This window comes from Danaus plexippus, assembly GCF_018135715.1.
Source record: "Danaus plexippus chromosome 16 unlocalized genomic scaffold, MEX_DaPlex mxdp_23, whole genome shotgun sequence".
In the NCBI taxonomy this organism is placed as follows: Eukaryota; Metazoa; Arthropoda; class Insecta; order Lepidoptera; family Nymphalidae; genus Danaus; species Danaus plexippus.
Window position 1 is genome coordinate 665,121 of NW_026869851.1, and position 27,786 is coordinate 692,906.

At 34.5% G+C, this 27,786-nt stretch overlaps 1 pseudogene across 1 annotated transcript; it reads right to left on the reverse strand.

The window, feature by feature from the left end:
* LOC133320290 (titin-like) lies at nucleotides 1–25,643 on the reverse strand (annotated as a pseudogene). The gene is made up of 7 exons (XR_009753697.1): nucleotides 24,200–25,643; nucleotides 22,811–24,164; nucleotides 22,477–22,734; nucleotides 8,560–9,810; nucleotides 6,079–6,545; nucleotides 4,797–5,644; nucleotides 1–4,679 (listed from the first exon to the last, which is right to left on the reverse strand). The product of XR_009753697.1 is annotated as a titin-like (transcript).
* Between the last annotated feature and the right edge of the window lie 2,143 nt (nucleotides 25,644–27,786).

Sequence of the window (27,786 nt, forward strand, 5' to 3'; positions counted from 1 at the left end):
TATTAAATATAAAATTTATTACATGGCAATGTTTTAAAAAAAGAAAAATATAGCAATACATATAAATGTTACGAATATTACATTTTTTATCAATATTATGCATAAACGATTATGTAATTAGGAGGCACAACGATATAATTCTTAAGACTAGTATTGTTAACTTTTAATAAATACATCTTTATATTTTTATAGCAATAATAAGTGAGGAATGATATTTTCTTGTTGTTAGGAAAGTTATTCAGATATATAGTACTTTTTATGACTTTTGCTGAGTTATTTTCGCCGTATAAAATTTGTGCTCGCGAGAATCGCGTGTATGCTTGAACGGGGTGCGGGGAGATTCAATCAGTGTGGCAGGACAAGTGCCATGGACATGCGTTGTGTATTCTCTCTTGTAGCTTGAACTGCCATCTCCTAATACGAAATGCGATGTTGTACCAGTCCTCGTCTGCCGCTCTACTCTTTCTGTGCGTTCAGATCTCGCGGTGTGGTCGGACCTCGAAAAGTTACCGTAGGAACGGGCTTCAGAATGACCATAAAATTCACCACCAACTCGCAGATTGTCTCTCGATACCACTCTAGGTTGACGCTCGATAATCAAAGTAGATTCACCATCTCTCTTTTGCTGACGTCTCACATCGACATTTTCAGAGCTGTGTGATGATACAGCGTTATCCCGACCTGATCGGTGCATGGAGCTAATACTTTTTCTATCAGCACTATGGGTTGAATTGCTTATATATTCACCGCGGTCACTGAGATTTATTATACTTTTACGTTGAGCAGCAGCTGTAGAACTTATCGAATGTTGTGCTTCTGTCGTAGAGGTTATTCCCTTCCTATGTAGAACCGCGTTAGTGCTAGAAGCATCTGACACCAAGTCGGAAGTACGTTTGTGGTGACCAATACGTGCTGTGTTTTCATTGGAGCTAACTAAAACTTCTCCACCACCATGCATAGCTCGTTGGAATTCCATACTTGTTTTATTCACACTATCGCTCAAATGGCTACGATTTACTGTGTGAGAATGGTGAGTTGAAGATGATCTTGAAATATTATTCTCTGTGTGACTGGATAGCACGTTCCTTGACCTTCCATCAACATTACTACCACCAGATTGAGTGTTGTAATGTGTTTGATTTATATTTTGGTTTAAAATGTCATGACTTTCATTAAATTGGTTTCTTTTAGCATTTGCTTCGGTGTATATTTTTGTGTTATCATGTTTTATATTTGTATTAGAATGAATTGTTTCTCTTCCATGTTGCACCGACTTGGAGCTGTGTTCGCTGGATCGAACATCAGATGACACATAACTATTTTGTCCAATTTGTTTATTTTGACTTGACGAGGAATCAACATGTTGTTCTGAAATGATTGCTTTACGTGATTTTCCTTGAAGATTTTGATTTACATATTGCTTTTCAGAAACAGACCGCTGTGTGGATTGGTTTGCATTATGATTAACATCATGTTTACCTTCTATAATATACGTTGTATTTGAAGAATGTGTTTGATTTTGTAAGTTATTTCTGCTGTCGGAGGTAACTATTTTTTCCATAGAGTTTGTCTGCTTATTTGGTGTAGAGGAACTAACAATGTGACCATTTCTATTTGAATGTGTGTCGCCGAGACTGGTGTTAGAAACTTCTACATTTCTTGTTACATTTACCCATTTACCTCCAATCAATTTCTTTTCCGTCACTTGTTTCATTGTTTTGGTTACCGATGACATAGTTTTGCTTTGTTTTACATCTTGTTTTATAATGTTGCGTTCTGTAGTATTCTTCGAAATTATACGATTAGTATGATCACGACTGCTAACGTCTTGGTGTGATAAATTATCCGTTTGTTTTAAAACATCAGTTGATCTACCACTTTCATTCTTATCCCTGTTTGTTATGAAATGTTGTGTTTGTGTTCCGGTTTTAGATTGATCAAAATGTTCTACATTAGAACTACGAATATTAGTATGTTTAGAAGATATTTCCGATGAGTCGTCTTCACATTGCTCTCTTGACGTACATCACTCATGCTTACTTTTGATGTATGTAAAGTCTGATTGCTACTATCAATCTTATGGATATCATCAGTAGAAGTAGTAGTCCTGGAATCGTATTTACTCATATCAGAAATGTGCCTTACTTGACCTGGTCCAGAAATTCCTCTTGTTTTTTCTGGTTTACTTAAATCTGTTTCGTATTCGGGTCTCTTCGGTGATTCTTTATTGTCTTGAGTGTGTAAATTGTCTTTTGGTCGAATAGGACTTGCTCTTTCACCAGGTTGCCATTGAGGTCTTTGAGGATGATCTGATCGGTCTTCAAACTTTCTTGTAACGTCTTTATTGTCTGGAGTATGTAAATTATCTTTTGGCCGAATTGGAGTAGCTCTTTGGCCAGGCTGCCATTGGGAGTTTTGAGGATAATCTGACCCATCTTCCGGCCTTGTTAAGATGTCTTTGCTATCTCGAACATGCAAATTATCTTGTGGTCGAATAGGACTCGCTCTGTCACTAGGTTGCCATTGACTTCTCTGAGGATGATCGGACTCACCATTGGGTCTTCTTGAACTTCCTTTAATATCTGGAATATGTAAATTATCCTTTGGTCGGAAGGGGCTTGCTCTGTCGCCTGGCTGCCATTGGGTTCGTCTTTGTGGAAAATCTGTTTCACTATCAGATTTTCTTGGAGTGTCTTTACCGTCTTCAATTGGAGAACTATCTTTTGGTCTAATCGGACTGCTTCTATCGCCCGGTTGCCATTGTGAACCCGTAGGGCGGTGAATTTCACCTCGTGACATTTTTGACGAATCAGTCTCATCATCAGGACGTTTACTTTCCCTTGGCTGTATAGGGCTTGATATTTCATTTGTTTGCAATTGCGGTCTTTTCAGATGGCCCAATTCGTCCTTTGGCTTGACACTACCTTCTGGATAAACCTTCTCAGGTACAAAATCACCTGAATCATAGACGTCTTTTGGCTTTTCCTTATCATAAGGACCTCTTTGTGTCTTTTAATATCAGTAGTTTTCATGGTCTCAGTGCGTTGAGATTTAGAAGAGTCAGAAGATGTTACATGATGTGTATTGTCACTTTCATAGTACCGCACGACTTTAGTTGTAGATCCTGAATCAACGTTTTCGTTAATAAGATATGTTGTATCTTTATTAGATGGTATCTTGTTTATTGGCGAAGTTTCATATTGTTCTTTCGGTAAACGAGTGTCATATACAGAACCTTGAACCCTGTCGTTAACAGTTTTTTGATCACTAGTATCATATGTTATAGAAGACTTTACATTCTTGGTCGTTTTATTAAAATCATTTCTTCTAACATGATCTTCGAAAACACCTTCAATTTTAAGATTATCCTCTCTTCTTGTCAATTTTACTCTTTGACCCTTTACAACCCTGTAGGTGTCTGAAGAACGTGTATTTTCCATTGTCCCTTCCATTTTGAGATTGTCCTCATGCTTAACTATTGCAGTTCTGTCTCCTTTAACTGAGCTATAATCATTTCGTTGCTTCATATCTATAAATTCGCCTTCTATTTTAAGATTATCTTCTCTTCGGATAATATCCACTCGATCAACGTTTTGTTTAAACCGTGTGTCCGTCTCTCTTTCAAGAGTAATATTATCGACATGTTTAAAAGGCTTGCGTTTCTCAGCAGGTTGAGATGGAACTACTTCCGGTGTATAAAATTTACCGTCAGTCTTAAGATTATCTTGAGGTTTGACTACTGGCGCCCTCTCGCCCTTTGTAGCTCTATAATCGTCACGAGTCTGAAGATCAATAAATTTACCTTCAGTCCTTAAATTATCTTCATGCTTCTGTATAACTACTTTCTCTGTTCTTTCAATACGTTTGTAATCATCTCTTGAACGACGTGTATCAATAACACCTTCCATTTTCAAGTGATCCTCATGTTTTACGATATCAGCGCGATCACCTTTTGTAACCACATAATCAGTACGACGAGTAATTTCCATATTACCTTCTGGCTTTAGATTATCTTGTGGTTTTTTAGGGGTTTGTTTCTCAGCTGGCTGCCATTCTTCAGGTTTTGGTTTTTCAAATTCACCCTCAGGTTTTAAGTTATCCTTAGGTTTCTTTACTTCAGGCCTTTCAGCTGGTTGCCATTTGTCTCTTTTGGGAGTATTGAAATCTCCCTCTGGTTTTAGGTTATCTTCTGGCTTTTTCGCCTTTGGCCGTTCAGCGGGTTGCCATTCAGGTTGTTTCGGTTTTTCAAATTTCCCTTCAGGCTTTAGATTATCTTTTGGTTTCTTTTGCACGGGACGGTCGGCAGGGTGCCATTCATCTGGTTTCCGTTGTTCGAAATCTCCTTCAGGTCGTAAATTGTCCTTAGGTTTCTTCTGTTGAGGTCGTTCAGCAGGACGCCAACGATCTTTTTCTGGAGTTTCAAAATCACCTTCCGGTTTAAGATTATCTTTTGGTTTCTTTTGCACGGGACGGTCGGCTGGGTGCCATTCATCTGGTTTCCGTTGTTCAAAATCTCCTTCAGGTCGTAAATTGTCCTTAGGTTTCTTCTGTTGAGGTCGTTCAGCAGGACGCCACTCATCTGGTTTTCTTTGTTCAAAATCACCTTCAGGACGTAGATTGTCTTCAGGTTTCTTCTGTTGCGGTCGTTCTGCAGGACGCCAACGCTCCTTTTCTGGGTTTCAAATTCACCTTCCGGTTTAAGATTATCTTTTGGTTTCTTTTGAACGGGACGATCGGCTGGGTGCCATTCATCTGGTTTTCTTTGTTCAAAATCTCCTTCAGGACGTAAATTATCTTGAGGTTTTTTGGGTTGTGACGTTCTGCAGGGCGCCATCTGTCTTTTTCTGGAGTTTCGAATTCACCTTCCGGTTTAAGATTATCTTTTGGTTTCTTTGTACAGGACGATCAGCAGGACGCCACTCATCTGGTTTTCTTTGTTCAAAATCACCTTCAGGACGTAGATTGTCTTCAGGTTTCTTCTGTTGCGGTCGTTCTGCAGGACGCCAACGCTCCTTTTCAGGGGTTTCAAATTCACCTTCCGGTTTAAGATTATCTTTTGGTTTCTTTTGAACAGGACGCTCTGCTGGTTGCCAATCATCTGGTTTTCTTTGTTCAAAATCTCCTTCAGGACGTAAGTTATCCTGAGGCTTCTTTTGTTGGGGTCTTTCGGCAGGACGCCATCGCTCTTTTTCTGGAGTTTCGAATTCGCCTTCCGGTTTAAGGTTGTCTTTTGGTTTTCTCTGAACGGGACGATCAGCAGGCTGCCACTCATCTGGTTTTCTTTGTTCAAAATCTCCTTCAGGACGTAGATTGTCTTTCGGTTTCTTCTGTTGCGGTCGTTCAGCAGGACGCCAACGCTCCTTTTCTGGAGTTTCAAATTCACCTTCTGGTTTAAGATTGTCTTTTGGTTTCTTTTGAACTGGGCGGTCGGCTGGATGCCATTCATCTGGTTTTCTTTGTTCAAAATCACCTTCAGGACGTAGATTGTCTTCAGGTTTCTTCTGCTGCGGTCGTTCAGCAGGACGCCAACGTTCCTTTTCTGGAGTTTCAAATTCACCTTCTGGTTTGAGATTGTCTTTTGGTTTCTTTTGAACTGGGCGGTCGGCTGGTTGCCATTCATCTGGTTTTCTTTGTTCAAAATCACCTTCCGGACGTAAGTTATCCTGAGGCTTCTTTTGTTGGGGTCTTTCGGCAGGACGCCATCGCTCTTTTTCTGGAGTTTCGAATTCGCCTTCCGGTTTAAGGTTGTCTTTTGGTTTTCTCTGAACGGGACGATCAGCAGGCTGCCACTCATCTGGTTTTCTTTGTTCAAAATCTCCTTCAGGACGTAGATTATCTTTAGGTTTCTTTTGTTGCGGTCGTTCAGCAGGACGCCAACGCTCCTTTTCTGGAGTTTCAAATTCACCTTCAGGTTTAAGGTTATCTTTGGTTTCTTTTGAACTGGTCGGTCGGCTGGTTGCCATTCATCTGGTTTTCTTTGTTCAAAATCACCTTCAGGACGTAAGTTGTCCTGAGGCTTCTTTTGTTGAGGTCTTTCGGCAGGCCTCCATCGCTCTTTTTCCGGCGTTTCAAATTCACCTTCAGGTTTTAGGTTATCCTTAGGTTTTCTCTGTACAGGACGATCAGCAGGCTGCCACTCATCTGGTTTTCTTTGTTCAAAATCTCCTTCAGGTCGTAAATTGTCTTCAGGTTTCTTCTGTTGAGGTCGTTCAGCAGGACGCCAACGCTCCTTTTCTGGAGTTTCAAATTCACCCTCCGGTTTAAGGTTGTCTTTTGGTTTCTTTTGAACTGGACGGTCGGCTGGTTGCCATTCATCTGGTTTTCTTTGTTCAAAATCACCTTCAGGACGTAAGTTGTCCTGAGGCTTCATTTGTTGGGGTCTTTCGGCAGGCCTCCATCGCTCTTTTTCCGGCGTTTCAAATTCACCTTCAGGTTTTAGGTTATCCTTAGGTTTTCTCTGTACAGGACGATCAGCAGGCTGCCACTCATCTGGTTTTCTTTGTTCAAAATCTCCTTCAGGTCGTAAATTGTCTTCAGGTTTCTTCTGTTGAGGTCGTTCAGCAGGACGCCAACGCTCCTTTTCTGGAGTTTCAAATTCACCCTCCGGTTTAAGGTTGTCTTTTGGTTTCTTTTGAACTGGACGGTCGGCTGGTTGCCATTCATCTGGTTTTCTTTGTTCAAAATCACCTTCAGGACGTAAGTTATCCTGAGGTTTCCTTTGTTGGGTCTTTCGGCAGGCCGCCATCGCTCTTTTTCTGGCGTTTCAAAATCACCTTCTGGTTTAAGGTTGTCTTTTGGCTTCTTTTGGATAGGACGATCAGCAGGCTGCCACTCGTCTGGTTTTCTTTGTTCAAAATCTCCTTCAGGTCGTAGATTGTCTTCAGGTTTCTTCTGTTGAGGTCGTTCAGCAGGACGCCAACGCTGCTTTTCTGGAGTTTCAAATTCACCCTCCGGTTTAAGGTTGTCTTTTGGTTTCTTTTGAACTGGACGGTCGGCTGGTTGCCATTCATCTGGTTTTTCTTTGTTCAAAATCACCTTCAGGACGTAAGTTATCCTGAGGCTTCTTTTGTTTGGGTCTTTCAGCAGGCTGCCATCGCTCTTTTTCTGGCGTCTCAAATTCCCCTTCCGGTTTAAGATTGTCTTTTGGTTTCTTTTGAACAGGACGTTCAGCAGGCTGCCACTTATCTGGTTTTCTTTGTTCAAAATCACCTTCAGGACGTAGATTGTCTTCAGGTTTCTTCTGTTGTGGTCGTTCAGCAGGACGCCAACGCTCCTTTTCTGGGGTTTCAAATTCACCTTCCGGTTTGAGATTGTCTTTTGGTTTCTTTTGAACTGGTCAGCTGGTTGCCATTCATCTGGTTTTCTTTGTTCAAAATCACCTTCAGGACGTAAGTTATCCTGAGGCTTCTTTTGTTGGGGCCTTTCGGCAGGCCGCCCATCGCTCTTTTTCTGGCGTTTCAAACTCACCTTCTGGTTTAAGGTTATCCTTAGGTTTTCTCTGAACAGGACGATCAGCAGGCTGCCACTCACTCTGGTTTCTTTGTTCAAAATCACCTTCAGGACGTAAATATCCTCAGGTTTCTTTTGTTGAGGACGTCAGCAGGTCGCCATTGCTGTTTTTCAGGAGTTGTAAATTCTCCCGACGGACGTTGTGGTTCTTTTGTTCGGTTGTTCAGCGGTTTCTTTTTTGTTTCAGTGGTTCAAGTTATTGTTCTTGTTGTGGTTTTTTTTCAAGCTTCATAGGTTTAATTCGCTTAGGTTTTTTTGTTTAAAGTTCGATACTCTTTTTTGTTCCAAAAGTTCGTTAAGTTGTACGTTTTGAAACTTTCTCAAAAATCAAATCTTCTTTTGTCCATGTTCGACGTCTTTGTGGACGTTCTACGGTCGTTGTTTTTTCAGCATAATCCTGTTGATTGGACGTAACAAAATCGACAACACCTTCACATATTAAATTATCTGTCATTTTCGTTATCTTAGAAGTTCTTTCAACGATGTCAGTATAATCAATGTATTCAGATTGTGATGTGTTTCGGTTATCATTTCCCCTTCAATTTTAGTCCATGTGTTTCTCCTCACAGGTTTTAGCTTCTCCACGGGTTTTACTGTGTACTCAGAACGCGATGTGGTGGAATCTATAAATATAACATTTGATTACTAATAAATGATAAAAGGTGACAAGAACATGTGTAAAAAATTTGTTATATTGGATCGAAGAAGAAATTAATTTATACTAATAAAAAAATCTTTTTAATAAGGTTCTTCACTTAGTACCTTAGACAAAAACTTTATGAGTGTTGCACATCCTAAAACTATAAAAATAAAATTATTACCTATGAACTCTCCTTCAGTGATAATATTGTCAGTTCGTCGAACAATTTCTGCCCTTTCACAATAACAACTTTGAAATCTTCAGTTTTTGTGCTTGACGATGTGAAGTCTCCTTCAGGTTTTAGATTATCTAATGGCTTTTTCTGTTGAGGTCTTTCAGCAGGTTTCCAGTCTTCCTTTTTCGGAGTTGTAAATTCTCCTTCTGGTTTGAGATTGTCTTGCGGTTTTATAGGTTTTTGACGTTCAGAAGGTTTCCAAGAAGTTTTCTCTGGAGTTGTAAAATCTCCTTCAGGTTTTAAGTTATCCTGTGGCCGCCGTACTGGAGCTCTATCTCCAGGTTGCCATTCTTCCGGCTTTCGACGCTCAAAATCACCTTCTGGTTTTAAGTTATCCTCAGGTCGACGAACAGGTGCTCTATCACCAGGACGCCATTCTTCTGGTTTGGTCTTTCAAATTCTCCTTCAGGTCTTAAGTTATCTTCTGGTTTTTTAGGTATCTGTCGATCTGCGGGACGCCAGCTGTCTTTTTCAGGAGTGGTAAATTCACCTTCCGGTCTTAGATTATCTTGAGGGCGACGAGTTGGAGCACGATCACCCGGTCTCCATTCATCAGGTCGCCTCTGTTCAAATTCACCTTCCGGTTTGAGGTTATCCTGTGGTCTTTTAACAGGAGCCCTGTCTCCTGGTTGCCATTCTTGTGGTTTCTGTCTTCAAAGTCCCCTTCAGGTTTCAAATTATCCTCAGGTCGGCGAACAGGCGCTCTGTCTCCTGGACGCCATTCCTCCGGTTTGGGTCTTTCAAATTCTCCTTCAGGTCGTAAGTTATCTTCTGGTTTTTTAGGTATCTGTCGATCTGCGGGACGCCAGCTGTCTTTTTCAGGAGTGGTAAATTCACCTTCCGGTCTTAGATTATCTTGAGGGCGACGAGTTGGAGCACGATCACCCGGTCTCCATTCATCAGGCCGCCTCTGTTCAAATTCACCTTCTGGCTTGAGGTTATCCTGTGGTCTTTTAACGGGAGCCCTGTCTCCTGGTTGCCATTCCTGTGGTTTTCTGTCTTCAAAGTCCCCTTCAGGTTTCAAGTTATCCTCAGGTCGGCGAACAGGCGCTCTATCCCCCGGACGCCATTCCTCGGGTTTTCGCTTTGCAAAATCACCCTCCGGTTTTAAATTATCTTCTGGTTTTTTAATAGGAGCTCTTTCACCTGGACGCCATTCTTCTGGACGTCTTTTTCGAAATCACCTTCAGGCCTCAGATTATCTTCTGGTTTCTTGGCTTTGGGACGTTCGACAGGCTGCCAGTGCGGTCGCTCAGGTTCTATAAATTCCCCTTCAAGTCTCAAATGATCTTCATGATAGACTGCGCTTGTACGATTTACGTACTTTTCGTCGTAGTCTTGTTGGTATGCGGAGACAACGCTCGTAGTGTGCTTCTCCACATCGAACAATGGCTCCGGGACATCGTTGTGTGGGCAGCGGTGACGCCTAAATTTATGAACAAAAAATTAAAATTAAAACTCTAAAAATTTAAAATCTAACTGTTTAAATCAATAGTAGTTTTTCACTTATCAATGTTATTTTTTTTTCAATTATGTGCCTATTATTTTCTGAAAAGGCGGTTAAGTTTGTAAGTTATCTAATCAAAATATTTTACAAGTATTTAACACAAATTGTCAGTAAGTAGAATCTATATATTAAACGTTCTGAAATCGAAAAGTAAGTGAAACTACGTGTTTTTTGTTGTATAAATTATAAAAACTTCGTATCTAACAGTCACCTTAAACGATATGGATGCAAATACAATGGAAAACGTCTTGGTTTTGGTAAAGGCGGTAGAACAAGAGGTTTGGCCATCGTACGCGTCCATTGCGCTTCGCACTCTGAAGTCCCTCTTATTTAATTATATACACTATTGCCGAACACATCGTAGCGTTAAAATATTTCTTAATTCATTACTTCCGATATAGATAGCACAATGATTTATTGAATTCTTTGATTTGTTTAATACTTTTCGGGTTTTTGTATGAATAAAACTATATTATATTTTTCTATTGCAGGTTTACAATACGTTGATCGCTAACCGAAGTAACGCACAGCCGAGCGTACATCAGATCAAAGACTGACGGGTTTCCATTTGATTATGTTTGCTATTCCTAGGAATTCAGTTAGCTACTTTATTATACATTTTCTGAAAAAGATAGATATACATTTTCTGAAAAACTTTTTAATATAAGTTTTATATACGTATAATATTTTATCCGCATTACTAAATTCCTTCCAAGACTAGAGTTGGCATGTAGTTAAAATTACTATTGTACCTATATCTAATTGATCTATTTAATCAGAAGAAACATTACAGTTTTCTAGTAGAGGAAATAAGAAAAATCTCTACATTTATCAAATATAACAAACACCAAAAATAAGGTAGACATAAAGTGATATAAATTTACGATTTAAATTATGAAGTGAAGAGTTCGAGTAGGCGGCTGTTCGTCCAAATATAGTTATGAGTCAATCCTCTCACAGAAACTTATAAGGATCCACTGAGTGAAAGAAAGGGCATCCTTCATCCCATCAACAATCACAAAAAAATAAGCTTCCTGACATGTTATATTTAAAAATTATCTGGACTCTCGAATACTTTGATATAAACTCTAAAAGATTTAATAATTTATCAAGGTTGGCTTAGCAACAATTGTGAAAGTATTTGCCTGAAACCAATTTGTCGCCTAGCGATGAGAATCAAACATAACCAAAATCCGGCCATCGATCGATCGTCCTTACAGTCTCAATAACATATTTCGTATCTTCTGAAGGTTTTTTATAGGAATATAAGGAAATAAAATGCACATAGAAGTTATTATTGTTACTAGAAATAGAAAGCTTTAAATATTTAATTGTTTTTTGTCTTATATGGAAATTATAATGCTATTGATTCTACGTCAATCAATTTAAATGTTAAAACCTTTATTTCAGAACTTACTAATGTCTAAACATAGTAGGTAATACTTTATTACCTTACTTCTGTTACTTAAATATATATTACATAAATAGGCAAGGTTATGATAGTTAAAAAATATATATGAATCTGATCAAGTAAGTCATAAATCGACGAATTTCAATGACATGGGAAGAGAATTTTGAAAAGTATAAACTATTCTTAGTTTTAAATATATATGAACAATTATATGAATATGATTTTCATTTTAAAATTATTAGGTTTCGGTTAAAGATTATGACTTGTTGGCTTCTGTACAATACAAGTATGAGACGGTTAAGGACAAATAACGTGACTAGCAACAGATAGCGAGTTCTAAGAGAAGACGACCGTGGCATATATTGTGAAAATATCCTCATATGCTTCATTAAACATGTCTTTTCTGACGCTCCATATTAACTCTCTTTGTTCGATAAAGGAAATGTTAAAATTATAATGTTTCGCGTTATCCAAAATTAAATCGTTTGGATGTTCCAATAATTGGGAAAAATGATCTCAGTGGCGTTAGCAATAAAAAAACATAATTAAATCCTTTGAAATGTAGGCGTTGTTTTACTATATTTATTATTAAGGATTCATTGCTCTTTCCTGAGAAGCACTTGATTTCACAATCGCAGATGTTCACCCAATGCAGCCTGACTCACAGGGGTCGGATGACGGAGCTGATCTCGCTCACTATATCGGGAGTATTACTCAACTTTGAATATCTGAATTTGTTATATTTGTTTGTTTTTAGAATTTAGCTGTCTCACTTGCCGCGAATCCAATAGCAATATTTATCCTTCGCTTACAATATTAGGGAATATACGATTGTTTTTAATTAAATTCTCATAATGTTTCATATTTCACTTATATGTTAAGCTGTGCTCTTGATGAACTACAATCTGACGTTACATTGCCGTCATCGGATGTAATTTTATCTCCAGTTATATAAAAGTAATACTTATAGAAAAGAAGGGAATTTGAGCATGTGGCTGTTTGTTAATCACAGATACTTGGCGGTAATAACAACTTCGTATCAATTATACAGCTCACCGTCCAGCTTGCAGCTTTAGTAGGATTCTGTCAAGCTATAAATCTATAACAATAAATTATGAAAAACGACATCCTCACGATAACTCACATCTAAGTTCTAAACTGTACAAAGAATATTAAATTTAATTTGCTTCTCCACAGAATTTTTTTATTAAGGTTGATCTGCTGCGGCCAAAGACTCGGAGCAATAAAATACTAAGATCCAGCAACCAGTCATTATCACAGATTATATAAAACATAAAATATAGAAAAAAACTTAATTAACTTGATATTGGACCATGTAAAAAGATACCGATAATAAACTATCTCTTTTTATTTAGAAACAAGTAATTAAAGCATTTACTTTCATATACAATACTTTAATTGTAAAAAAACACGAATATTTTAAAAGAAAAAACACGAATTCTAATATTCTCCCACGAAATTTTTCAAGGTGACCTATTGTTGCTTTTAAGTGCAAAATAATTTACCGACAAAAAAATTTTCTGTAGCATTCGTACCTTTCGTAATTAAATTATTATCAAAGACAAAGGCTCTATTCAAACTAATGGCCTTATTGGTTAGAATAAATATTGAAGACAAAAACAAAAGATTTTGTATTAGATAAAGAATATAAGCGCAAATTAATCCATTTAAAGTCTTTGTACAACGTGTATATGGACACTCAATAAATAAAGTAAGAATTTACTGCTTAGTTTATATTTCGAACTTTTTATGTCACTAACATGAGACTTATTTCAATAGGTACCGGGAATCCTTGAAATTCCAGTCTTAATTTTAATTTCTATCAAGATTTAATGAACTGAAAAGTTAGATGGAAATAACTAAAAGAACCCGTCCAATTAAAATAATTTATCAAATTTGATATTCTTAGCGATTTTTTTTAAGAACACATTTGAATTGATGTATGTATATTTTGAGTATAATTTTTCCTTTTAAATGAAAACCAAATTAATAATACCGCTATAATAAATAAATGTCATCTGTCACTTCTTTCTCAGATTTGGCTGAGCTGTTTGGTATGAATCTACACCATATGGCCAACGACCTTCCATGACGGTAACTGTGCTACTCCCACGCTTCATCTTAGCAACTCTCACCAGATTATTATTGTTTGATATTAAAATCACCTTCATGTGTTATAATTTTTTGTATCAAAGGAAGTGATACTGGCTTTAAATTAAACAAATCAATAAGACTGATTAGAAGCAGAAATAAAAAAATATTATTCAACAATGAGTTCGCCTGTTAATTTATTTCTCTAATTCCAAATTTAAATGTCTCCATAATTTTGAAATATATGTACCAACTATTTACTTATGGCAAAACCAAAGTGACATGAACACTTTTATGGTTTAAGACAAAGTATTTACTCGCATAATCTTATCACAACATATCACTCTTTTTGGAACGATAACCTTAATAGGCCATTGCAAAAATAAGCGAACGACTGGGCGTGATCTTATTGCATAATCTCTTAAATTAATTGTATACGTTACTTTTATTTTGTAATTATATAAAAAAGAAATTCTTATAAAAAAATTGTATTGTATTATCAATAGTATTTTAGCTTAATCGTCGTGACAATTCATTCAAATCCTTTTCTCTTAAATGAATTAATATTATAAAAAAAATCATAACAATGACATCATTGCCACACTCAGGATATCATTTTTAACCGCGTGCGGTTTGCACTGCATGTAATTCTCTATTATTAGATAAATCTCAACAACACAAAGCTGTGTAGGACTGTCCGTAACTTCTGTAAACACTTAGCAAGGCAAAACGAATAATAAAACCATTTAACTCCAATTGATATTACATAACCTTCAGATGGAACATCAACCCAGTTATCAAGAAAAATTTCAAGAATAAGTATCTTAAATCCTTCATGAAGGAACTTACGCAGCTCACAAATTGAGGAATCCCGTTGTTTTGTGGACTAAAAAGTTCCCTCGCCTTTATTCTTATTCATTTTCGTATACCAAGCTACCTTATAGCAAAAAAAGGTAACTGTTTAAGGCTTATGAATTAAAAATTTAAAACAAACCTAAATACTCCCGAGTCCCTATATGGCTTTAGTCGCCACAACTTTCCTTGTGCATTAAATTGAGGCCGATTCTTTTTACTATCCTTATAAGAACATAATGTATACTCGGAGCTCGGACACACCAATTCATTTTATTTCAGGACTGGAAGCCAGTTTCCTATGGATGTATATTTTATGCCTACCTGGCATTCAATTTTCTACTTCTTTTGACCTCCTATATTTTATTTTATTAATGATTTTTACATCGCTATAATTTGAATTGAATTTCGTTTTATCATATCATATCTACCGCGTGCACCTTAATTTTATGAGATATGTGAAAATTTGATAATATTAATACCTCACGTTTTGCAGTTTGATAAAATATATTACAATAAAAAGAAAGTATGTAATGATGATTTTACATTATACTACATACATATTCTATAAGATAGAATAATAAAATGATTACGTCATCCCATATATTATTTGACGGAATGGGATTATAATTCCGTATATAGAATAATCGGTTTAAATGTATTCTGCCAGCCAGGGCGTATAATACTCGCTAGAAGCCTTATAATTGTGGACTCCAAGCCATTACGTTTCGGAATGCAAAAAAAAAAGTTGATTGTTGTAAAAATTACGTCAGACTGCAAAACCGAGTGAGTTGAAACGTTAAGTTTACATAGAGTAAACAAGTAAGAAACGAGTTTAAGCGAGGTTGGATGCGATGAGATCACCGACGCGAATAACTCCAGCCTGAGGTCGGCGGACAGACACGTCTTTCTAATTTGTCGATTTTATTATTCCTCTGACGCTAAATGGCTATTGAAAACATGTGTTGGATGGTGACAAACTAAGTTTTATTTCTAAACATCAAATGAGTTTTCTTTCTTTCAAAAAAATCATACCTACAAAACTTTTACTTAAAATAACACTTTGGGTATGAATATTAAATATTGCAGACCGGTTTTTTACGGTGTTCAATATTTTGTTTGCCGTTTGGAAAAGAATAAAATGAAATAATCTAGCATATTTGCTCAAAATATTATTGTTACACATTTATAACACTAACAAAGATTACGGAACTAGTTCCTTTTACAAAAGATAAGCAGATAATAAATGTAAACAAATCAAAGGTGATTATTACGTTAATAGTGTAAAGACTAAGGGAGCATAGATCTGTCTCGATGACTACATTAGGACATTTGATATAAAGTTATCTGTTTATCAAACAAAGCAGTTTGGAATTAAGATATTTATAAGTGAGATAGAGTACCAGGCAAAGACACAGCAAAGGTCAATTCAACACTCGAACTCAATTGACTGAGTGGGCGACGCCATTTGGCTTATTAGTATTTATGTCGGTAACTCTGATTACTCCTATCACCAAGACTTGTTAAACCCTCATCATAAAACCAGTTACAATCGTGGATAATACAGGATATAATTCATCTAACTTTTTCACTATTCACACACAATGCTCCGGACTAAATTTTACGACCGTTTTGTCCTTCAGAACGGCCTCATAATTTATGTATTTGAATACGTTATGAAAGCAGGTGTATAATTACAGTCAAAATATCCTAATTGTTAAGTAAATTTTTTATATTATTTAGAGCATTTATCCTATATTATTATGGGTTTTACAAAGACAGTACATTCCCTAAAATTTTGTACCAAATAACCATACAAAGCCTATGAAAGCGAACCACTCTTTAGCTTGGCAACACATCACTATTCAAGTGTGCTATTGAAAAGTCAACACTCCCACCAATCAATTAACATACAATGCATGTAAGATGCGAAATATTTTCTGGGAAAGATTGTGTTGAGCATATACTAAATGTTTTGGGAAAGAAAATATTTACTGTAATTATAGTTTTAATAATTACGTTCTATATTTGGGCTTTGACTAACACAGTCATGTTTGTGACAATTGTGATAACCTGTCTATAACATATTCGTAGTATTCAAAATAGGATCACAGAAATTTTACAAATGTCTTTTATACAATACATGTGTATACTTTTCAAATTTGTTACGTGTCTATAAGGAAATTAACTCATAAATCCATTGGTCACAATTATTCCTAACGAACCTAACTGCCTTTATAAAAAGGAAGCAATTTATTTTAATCTTACAAATTAAATTTAATAGGAAAGAAAGTCTTAATAATAGCTTTTGATGTTTAACAAACTCGCTAACATTTACCTACCACTGAACTTTTATATATATACTATTTTTATGCGCATAGTTAAATAATATGCTCTGTGGAAGATACAGAGTACGCAAACAGGGATTCAACCTTTTATGTAAATGGTTTAGTTATATATAAATGTATTTACAGAACACACTGCATACGACATATGTATTTGTATACGGCCACTACTCGTCGGTATGAAAATTATCAGCTGACTTATTGACCTACACAGAAAAAACGGAATAACATTTGACCATACATTGTTGGTTTAATTTGTTATTTTTTTTTCTTCACATTAGTCAACTATCCCATCGGTGTTGTGAATTTTAATGTCATTTTGACATACGAAGGAAAAATATTCCAGGTAACAACTCGCTTATTTTGTTTACATAATATACACCATGTATGACTATCCAGCCTGTCGAATCAACTCGTTTTGGTACGTGTTTTGAATACCCACTGTCTAGCTTTATCGCCTAGGCGCCTAAAAGTCACGTAGTTAAAACAAAGTCTATACAATTTATTATTGACATAATAGGAGAGTTAACGGGTTTTCAATAGACAACATTACTTTGAACATATCATAATTTATATTGAAGGAAGTTCTAGTGCTGTATTCGTTAGTATTTGTAAGAAATTATTCATAAAATTAAAACATTATACATGTATACGGAATAATAATATTCTGCTGGTGTTTTGAACTATGAATTAACATTTAAATATGTTTATGTTATGTTGATGTTTAAGATACATCACTGTTAAGTGATACATAAGTAAAAATGATGATAAAAACGATACATACTCCTTTATAGTCATTATAAACATTCATTTGTTTTAGTAGTAAATATGTTATATAAGTGTCTGGTAATGATTTTGATCGTTCAATCAAGTAAGGATGTAATGGAAGTCCAATTAAAAAACAATTACTCTTCGTATGTACTATGAATTTATAATGTTATATTATGCGTACAGATTATTAATGGTATATTTATGTATTATTATATATTCTATATATATTGGTAACTAGACTCTAACAAGAATTTTGACTCTGAAGTCTCAGGGTCCTTGGAACAGAAAGTACCGTGTACCATTAAATGGCTATAGTCATAAATACATAATAATATAATTTTATTCAAATGAATTGGTTTATGTTGGGTGACGAATAACAGACAGACATATAAACTTTTCATTTTTTTAATACAATTCTATATTTCTTGACACACGTTATGGATTTCTGTTGCGCTATATCCGTATAATATCGATCATAAAATATGAAATAAATTTAAAGCTTCATATAAACTAGGAAATTGCCATAGTGTTATATAAATTGCAAACATAAACTCAAATAGAACCTCACACTATCCTTTCTGACTAAATCTTACACCTACTTTTATTCGAAATGACGTAAACATACCCACGCAATAGACACCTGAGATTTAGGTTGTCTAGAACCCACCTTATGATACCTTCATAGTCTATGAAATAAAGATATGCCGGTAATTTAAATGACATTTTCTATGCAACTAAACAACACCATTGCTCAATCCCTCTATACCCAGGGAATTGTAAAGTACAAAGACCTTTATATAAAATGGCGAAACACTGTCACGATGAGTGCACACCCATCAACACAAGTCCTGTCACAGCCCAGTGACCTTCAGAGTTAATGCCATCCAAACAAATTTGTTAAATGTATAAAAATGAATATTTGCTATTTTTATCGACACGCATTCTAGTGATTTATTAATTATATTATCAATGATTAGAAACAGTAGCGGATAACCTATTGGTGATATACTTTTTATATTAATCTAATACAAATATGGGTGTGGTTTACCCATACAAATACTTAAGATATTTATATATTTTTTCTTTCCTTATTATATTTTGATAAGAAATGGCCTATTTTTCACAGCATCATATCTTCTATCTCGTAATAATTCTATCAATGACAATCGTTCGTACTTATCTCAGTTCATGAAGAAATAGTTTTCAATTTATTTATGTGTTTGTGAGTACATCTTGTCGTTGTAAGCTATTATAAATATTACGTTTATTTATTCTATGCCTAATCATGACGTTTGCAATTAAAATTAAAAGATTTTCTTTGAGATGAAATGTGTGCCTTAACCTTAATATTTTTACGATGTAATTTTCAGTGTATAAATTTTAAAAGAATGGGGTAATTTGTATTAAAAGTGTACTCTTGCTAATGTTCACATTCGCTGATAAAAATCTTCGTAACCCTTTGAATATATTCAAGTATATAATAAAATGGGCATTGCTAAATAGCGGATTACCTTGAAAAAACATGTGTACATTTTTTTTAATCAATTACCAATAAATAGAACTTTATGCTTTTCTATTACCCTTTTAAATGCTAACTACCTTGACTTGGGCAAAGAAAATCATTATCGTGTACATTACAAGACATCAGACGGCTAGAATTTTCCCTGTGTTTTCTATGTAAACGATCAATAATTGCATTAAGGGTCGACCCACCAATAATTGCTTTCAGAATTCTACCAGTTCAAAGAAAATTTCCCTATAAATTATATCTTTAATAAAAATATATTATATATTTATCTCGCTCTATAATCGGGCGATAATTTATTTATCGAATGATTTAATTCTAAAAATTTAAAAATATCTCTCGTAATCACACTTTAACATTCAAGAGAAGGTACTTATATTACGATAGCAATATAATTTACATTCGCTATTGAAGTATTCGGTATCAGTTCAAAGAACTTTGGCAATCATCCCTACAACGTGTTCGTTATAGCATCACCGTTTTGTTTTAGTCTGATAGATTTAACTTCCTGAGTATTTTATAACCAAGACATAGAATACTTACTCGTGTAGATCACATTACGTGTTAAGATTTGATATATCTGCTTTATTTATTACTAAATGAGAAACAAAATGTGTTCTAGAATGAGATAAAAAAACAATGAGAGTATAATTTTTTGCGTCATTGCATCTATTAAAGGCCGATCTGAATGAGGGGGAATGTTTAAGTTTAAATTAGTCATCTATTACTGCATGTTTATTAATAGCCAGTTTGCAATGTTCAAATCAACAGACGTATACATCAGAAGTAATTAAATTCAGTCAGGTCATTTGAGTGTATCTTAATTAAATGGCGACAGAGATATCTCGAAGACACTCACTTCGGATGTCGTGCTATAAAATATAGTGCATATTTATATTTTGCTTTGTTCATTTGGATGAATAAATAACAAAGCGGACTTTTATCTATTGAATACAGCCGTTAATTGTACAACTTTTTAAGTAAAATAGAGGATGTTTTATTTTTGTTTATTAATTTTGCAATAATCAATATATATAACAATAGTTTCTGTACATAATGATCGTATTATATCAACTAATCATTACTCTGTGGAATTCCATATCTGTGCCATCAAATTTCATGATCGCTTAGTAAGTTAGTATTTTTGATGTGATGTACCCATAAAGATAGGAGATCCGACATTATGGCACTGTTTTAACACAGCTGTTATCAACTGAATAATATAAATATATTCCTATCTCTGATAACACATGTATATTAGTAAAAATAAATATTTCACATTTATTGAAGGATTCAAACTAACAAATTTTTAACCCCTTTTTTTCTTTAACGTTTATCGTCAAAATATAAAAAAAATTCGTTTCCTCTTAATTAAATCTTTCTGATTGTCTTTTCTATTATATATTTATATACATATATATATCTCAAATATCAACTTTCTCAACCTGTTTTTAAAACTTGTTTCGCGATTTCTTCCGATTCCACTAAGAAGTTGTCAACGATCTAAATAGCGCAAACAAGAATTTATTGTTACTATCCTGGTTTAGAAAAATTTCAACTTAAATGGTTACAGAAAAGTTGAAGAATTATCCCTTTATTAAGTATATAAAGTCAGGTACCTTTTTACGAGTAATCTTTATATAAATGTTAATAATAAACATGTTCTTTATAAGGAAACGTAATATTAAACGCAATACGTATATTTGCATAGTTATTCAGTTTTTGCATTTATTTATATATCTTTAAATAAATGATAATTATGACAACAATTTATATAATTCCCTAGTCAGTAGAGCTGCTAGAACTATTAATCTACTGGTAACTTATTAACTAACAAACTCACTAAAATAAATTAGTTAATAATAAAGTTTTATTTCTTACGGCAATTTTTTCGAATTTAAAATCATTAAGTTTCTCCTTTTAATATGAACGTGAAAGTAAAAAAATATATAAAGTCTTAAGTTACAGTTCAATATTGTTTCATATTTATATTAAGAAATCGGATCATTTGTTGCCATTACTGAAAATTATATTGAAAAAAATATTATTTGTAACAAAGAGCTATTATACGATAACGTAATTTAAAACAACCATGTTTAAAATTCGATCACTGATAACGTGTTAATTGTAAATATATAGCATAGAGCGATTAGAAGGCTACTTTCTTTATATGTGTAATTTTATCAGTCATTTAGTCAATAGTACAAGATATAGAATTTTTAATGCCTGATCCACACTCTATTAACATGAATTAATCCTTTTAAAGAGATTTGTTTATACAAAGTTCTCAAAAACCAATGTGATGGAAATCTGTAGAACAGATGAAAGGAAGATAATTAATCGAATAAATCTTCCGTGAATAATTACCTCTTACATTCCATCACGTAACAGTTTTAGATTCCTATCGTTATTGCAGAAATTAACAATTAAAGTGCTTCATATGTATAAGCAATATCCTGCAAGACATCAGTAGCCATATAGGTACTCTCTAAATAAATATGGATACCTATATCTATCTATCACCAAGACTTTTATATGAAGATTTAAAAAAAAAACGCCTTCATTTTCAAAAGTTATTAACTGTGTTACATTAAAATTCCTGTATTTTGGATGACGCATGGGGAAATATTTCTCGTGCACTGTATTTTATCAGCTGTTTTTAAGCGTTCCAGTATTCATTTAAACAGTCTTCTATCTAAACGAGTTCTGAATTGAAGATAAATGACGTTTGTTAAAAGCATCCTACGTCTAACTTATATAAGACTTGACTCATTTTGTCATTACGAAAGAAGGTCGTATTAAAAATTTGAAGTTGTATTCCTGTTTCATAGAATTTAGCTTATATTAATTTTAGGTATGAAATCGTAATTAGAGTGTATTAAATTGTTTTCATATCACTATACGATTCCCAAAATCGTATCGTGTCTACAGACAAACGATAGGTTAATGAACTTTGCTACCTCATCGTAAGCTATTATCATTTGAAATGTCAAATGTAGAGTTACGTAAATGCTAATTTATAAGTTGAAGAACGGAATCATCACAATAAGTACGTCTTCAATTTACGATCCACTACATATTATTATTAATTCAAATAACTAACTTCTGTGTTACCTTCTGTAAAGTCGCAAAAATTTTAATTAAAAATTTCCAATTTCAGTTATATGAAAAAACAGAATTTCAGTTCTGAGCTCTGATGAAAAAAACACTAAAATGTAAGTGATTAATACGTTGTAATATTATATTCACTTTCAAACACATTCAAGAAATTAAGTAGTTACGGATGTATTATTACGACACTTAAAATATTTTGTTCTTAACTCGTTTAAAAAATTGTTTTAAATTTTTGTTTAATAATAAATTTAAATACTTTAACTCTTTATTTCTCGAACAGCATTTGTGATTATTAAATGTAATGATTTAGGCGCCGTTCCTACACTATATATTCTAATAACTTAAGTCAATACAAGTTATACGTATGATGCTTATAAATAAAAACCTAAATGGCAATTCAACCTTGAGCAAACGGTGAAGTCATCGAAATGAAGTCATAAAAAATATTTACTCACCCACAAGTGCAGATTTCACAGATGCACTGTTCCTTTTCTATGATTTTCTCAGGTTTTTTGGGGCCACCTTGTTTTGGCCTGGTCTCATCCGACGAACAGTCTCTTCGATGATGGTCCTGTCATCTCGCACTGTTTTTCTGTCGTCTAGGATATGTTCATCGTAGACGGTGCTGACGACGGTGTCCTCCCTCGTAGTGTCCGTTATAGCTCGGTCAACACGTCGTATTCGCGTATATCTTTCGTAGTGCGGACATCCTTCTAGAAATTTAATTATTAAAACAACCATAGAATACAGTTTTCATCTAAAAACAACTGAAACGTTCAATTCGCTTACCAAATTTTTGATGTCTAACGCACTATTGTCGACAAAAACATCTGTCTTAATCTTCTCATCTTCTTTTGCATCTTCATAGGTTGTTTCTTTTCTGGTGACACCATTTTCAGTTATGTATCGCGTCACTTCAATCTGGCTCCTGGTTTTCTCAATGTCGAATGACTTCTTTAATGCACCCTCTGTTGTGGTGTGCATAATAGTTGTTTCTTCCGTGTCGATGCCTTCGTATAAATCTTTAACATCTTCGTTAATTTTAGTACCGAAAGTAACTTTATCTATCCGTTTGAAGGGATATTTCTTAACAGTTTCAATAATTTCCTTTAAAACTTTGTCATCAATATTTCTCCTGATAACAATATTCTTATTGCTTACTTTGACGTCTTTATTCGACTGTGAAGTTTCAATAATTTTCTAAGGTCACTTATGGAAGTGAAATCTTTAATGTCCTTTGATGATAATATGATATTTTCTTCCGTATCTTGCCTCTTTAAATGATGCCTTGGTTGCTCAGGTTTCCCAAAAGGCGACATTTGTTTCGGGCGCTTCGGTCTGTCATCTTCATTTTCATAAATAATTTACCATTCCAAGTACCGGTGCTCCTTTCATACGTTGTTAGAGTGTCTTTAGATTGAGAAGTGGACGATGTTGTTTCTTTCGTAAGATTTTGTTTTTCTTTCGTTATAAATCGGTGCTTTGCTTTACGGTTTCAGAATCCTGAATATGTGTTTGAGTATCTGTTGATTTAGATATATTTGTATTAGACTGCAGATTTTGTTCTTTTGTTGTTGTTGTCTTTTGTTGTTGTTGTATTTGTTGGTCATAGACATCGACCCCGTCGGTAGTATGCTCTGTTATGGCAGGTTTCCTTGTAAAATCACCACCGTATGGTTACTTGTTGACGCTATCTCCTTTCCATTTTTGTATAAAGCAGATTCTTCTGTTACATATGAACCACTTTTAGGAACGCCATCCTTTCCAGTGTCATAAAATGATTCTTTGTCAAGAACGTGTCGGGTATATTCGTGCTCTGGTTTAATGTTTGTTCCACTTATGTAGTGGCTCTTTTCATGTTGAATGATCTTTACTATCCACCCATTCTCTGTGAGCGCTATCAACAATTCTTTGCTTCCCATCCACAACCTCGAAGACATAGGATGATGTTGATTCTTGGTGTGCACTGCTCGTATTACTTTTTAATATTTTAGTGGAATAGTTCAGGTTTTCCGTATCTCTTATTTGTAGAATATCACCTACTTTTTTCAATTGATTTTGTATTGTGGAGTCATATCCATAGAAATTTGATGAATCTGTCTTATTCATATCACGTCTAGTGTTAACGGTATTTTCACTGTTACTTTGCTGCTTATATTTTTCTGACTCTCCATAGACTGAGTATTAATTTCTCGACTCTCTGAAACAGTATGACTCTTGTCAATAGTATCAGTCTGTAGATTTTCATTTGAAATAATTTGTTGATGTTGGTTGGATATATCGGAGTGAGAGTTGTCACGGAAAGAAATGTGTCTTCTATCCACGCTATCTGACTGAATATTATCCCTAGCAGTTAATTCCTCGTGAGTAGTTGAGCTATGCTGCTGTTGTATTGCATTATCTTTATGAGAAATAAGGCTCTCATGACTCGTGATCTGAGTTCCATCCTTAACAAATTTAGAATTTTCTTTAACGGTCTTTTCACTCGTTGGTTTTATTCCAGGTTTTCCAGTATCATACTTTGATTTCATATCATAATTTTGAACACTATATGCACTCTCCGGCTTGATGTTAGTACCGCTTATACTAGCGTAATCCTCTTTTGTTGCGTGTTCTTGGCATCACCCCACTCTCTTTTAGAACTGTCGACTATCCGTTCTTTTCCATCAACAATTTCAACAACATAGGATGACGATGACGACTTTGTCACATTACTACTTTTAGTCTCACTAGAATGAGACGTGGTGCTAAACTCTGTCGACTTAACATTCTTATCAAGAGTACCTTGACCACCATAAAAATTTGAACTGTCAGACTTAACAGTCTGTGCCCTTCGAGAGTCAGGCGAATTATAACGTTCATTCTCGCGAATATTCATATTTTTTGAATCAAAAGAGGACGAAGTAATTTTATTTGCAAGATTGTCACGATTGGAATGAAATTGTCTTCTTCCTTGAGTATTCATCAGATTCGTTCTTTCTGATTCAATAAAAGATTCTGTAGCACTTGCTCCTTGGGATTTAGACAAGAAACTGTTGTTACTGATGTTACTAGATCTTGTAACATTATGTGAGGAGTTGTCTATAAATGCGGTATTAAGCGTTTGGTTGTCAACAGTAGAATCAAATGTCTGGCTGTGACTAGAACCAGAGCGTTGCACAGATGATGAAGTTTGATGAATTTCACTTCTAGAGCTTTGTTGGTGAGATGTAGAGGACTCTTGTAACTCAGAAGTCGAAACAAACTCACCTGTGTTCACTTGCGCCATGTCGCTTACATTATGTTCATGAGATCTTACTTGCGATAAGTCGGAAATCGATGGTGCCTCCGTTATTATGTAGTGCGGGTGGCTGTTGTAGTGTTCTGATATAATAGAACCGCTCGTAGATGCATGATCGGTGATATCAGTAATCATAAGCGGGTCGTCCTCTTCGACCTTAACGTCAATGTAGCGGACCTTCTTACCCGAGCTAACCTTCTGTAAGGTATTGCTTGATTTCTGCACAGACGTCGACGTGCTTGATTTCTGAACACTACTCAATGCACTTTTAGATGTGGACACTTCGGTAGCATTTGATTGCTTAGTCTTTTTATTTTTTATAGTCATTTTGTCAATTTATTTTATTTATATACGAAATAATCTGAATAAATATTTCTTAAAAAATTGATTAAATATTCTTAAACACGAGTCTTATATTAAAACACTATAGTTAAACGATTGCCATGTAACGTAAATAAAAATAGAGATAAACAATTCGCGAGAGTCGTTCGTGTCGTGCGCGCAGCTTGCCACTGGCGGACTGTCTTGCGGAGTCTGCGCGTGCGCACCTCTGTTCGTGCCGGCCCTCTCCTCCTCCCCCTTCACCGCCTTCACCCTGTAGCCGTCTACTGTCGCCCACCAGACCTTCGCGACACGTAAGCGCTTACATCTCGCTGTTGGACTCATACCAAAATAGGAATACTGTATGTTATTTAATGAACACGAACAACAAAAGACATTTCCAGCTATTCGTTACCTAATTGCCCTCGGCATCCATTAAACATATTGCTGAATATCTGAATGAAAAAAAACTTTTTTTAACATTATTGACAAATACTTTGGTTTCGTAGAAATACATCAATGTGGATGTAAAATTAAATCATAAATATATATAAGGATATTGTTGATATATAATAAAAGAGTAAGTAATTTAATAAACCAAATATTAAATTTGTTTAAATCATTCCGTACATTAATTACTACATTAGTGAAAAATAATAATTGATAATTATTTAAGTGTCAATTAAGAAAATCCTTCTTAATTAGAGTCTAATAGTTATTATTGCTTAAATATTTTAAATGAAATGTAATAAGAATTACTTAAATGTTTTAGCAATTTATTGGAAATATGACTATACCATATGAAATTAATTAATATCATAGTATAGTATAGTAGTAATATTTCAAGTACATTTATCAAGTATTGATTTCGATTATATTTAAAAATGAATAACTTTTACTGATAGATAATCAATAAAATAACGAGACCTTTAGCATTAGAAACGGTAAAAAATTTATAATAACAATCTTAATATATAGAAATATTACATTCACGGTTCATTATATACATATACCGAATCATATAGGGTTTTATTTTTCAGTTTAACTTACCTTGACATACATTCGATCGCGAGAACTCAGTCGCGGTTAAGCTAAAAGGAAAAGACATTATATTGTTAAATATATATACATATTAATTATAATTAATTTTTAATATCAGAAGAATAGGAATATAGTCACAAACTAAAGCAAAACATTTAAAGTTTTACAGGAATATGTAGATTTCAAATAATTCTAGCAAAAAATTTATATTTTACTAATCTCACATTTCATTTATTTCTTAGAAGTCAATAAAGTCTTTTAGAGGGATAAAAATAAACCACCTTAAAGTCCCGGCATCTTAAAAAAGGCCATAAAATAAATATTTATGACAGGGACATTATCCTTTAGAAACTAGTACGTGTGAGGTGCATTTACATAAGTCTTTGGTAATGTTCAATTAAATCCGGTCTAACCGTACAAGCTATCTACGAGACGGTGCAGACGACCCAGTTTTATAAGCATCTTATTTATTGTTGGCCAATGTTAATATTAAGGCATGTTCCATTTTTTTGTTTTGACTAAAATTTTATAATTTACAACTACCGTCGAAGTTGAAACTTCTGTCTTAGTTTAAGGACGTCAAATTAGCAGATTTTTCTTCAACTGTTACGTATCTAACACCATCTATTGACACAAGAAGAAAGTTATTCCAAGGACAAAGGAATCGACCAATACATCCCATACAGAACAATAAGATACATATAAAATTATAATACCGTTTAAGTGGGTAAAAAATAACAGCACTAATGTATCAGACCAAATCATTTACTTTCTTCCATGATCTTGGTTGTCAGAAAGTTATTTAAAAGTTAACAAAAGTATTGTGTTGTTATACTTCTTCATGCCCGTATGTAATAGGACGCATTGGATGGACGAGAAAAATAGTCGATACTATATTAAGTAATATTTTCATCAAAAATATGTATTGTTTTGTTTAAATAATTATTATAAAGGTATTGAATTTAAACAGTGTGACACTACAGAATCTCTCATTTATGTGACATAATGCCAGATGCATACAACAATATCACTACTAATAGTATAAAATTTTGTTTGTTTCATTTTGATACAAACTTCAAATCACTGACTGCGGTTAGGCCCTATAACCTTCGTCAGACAGATA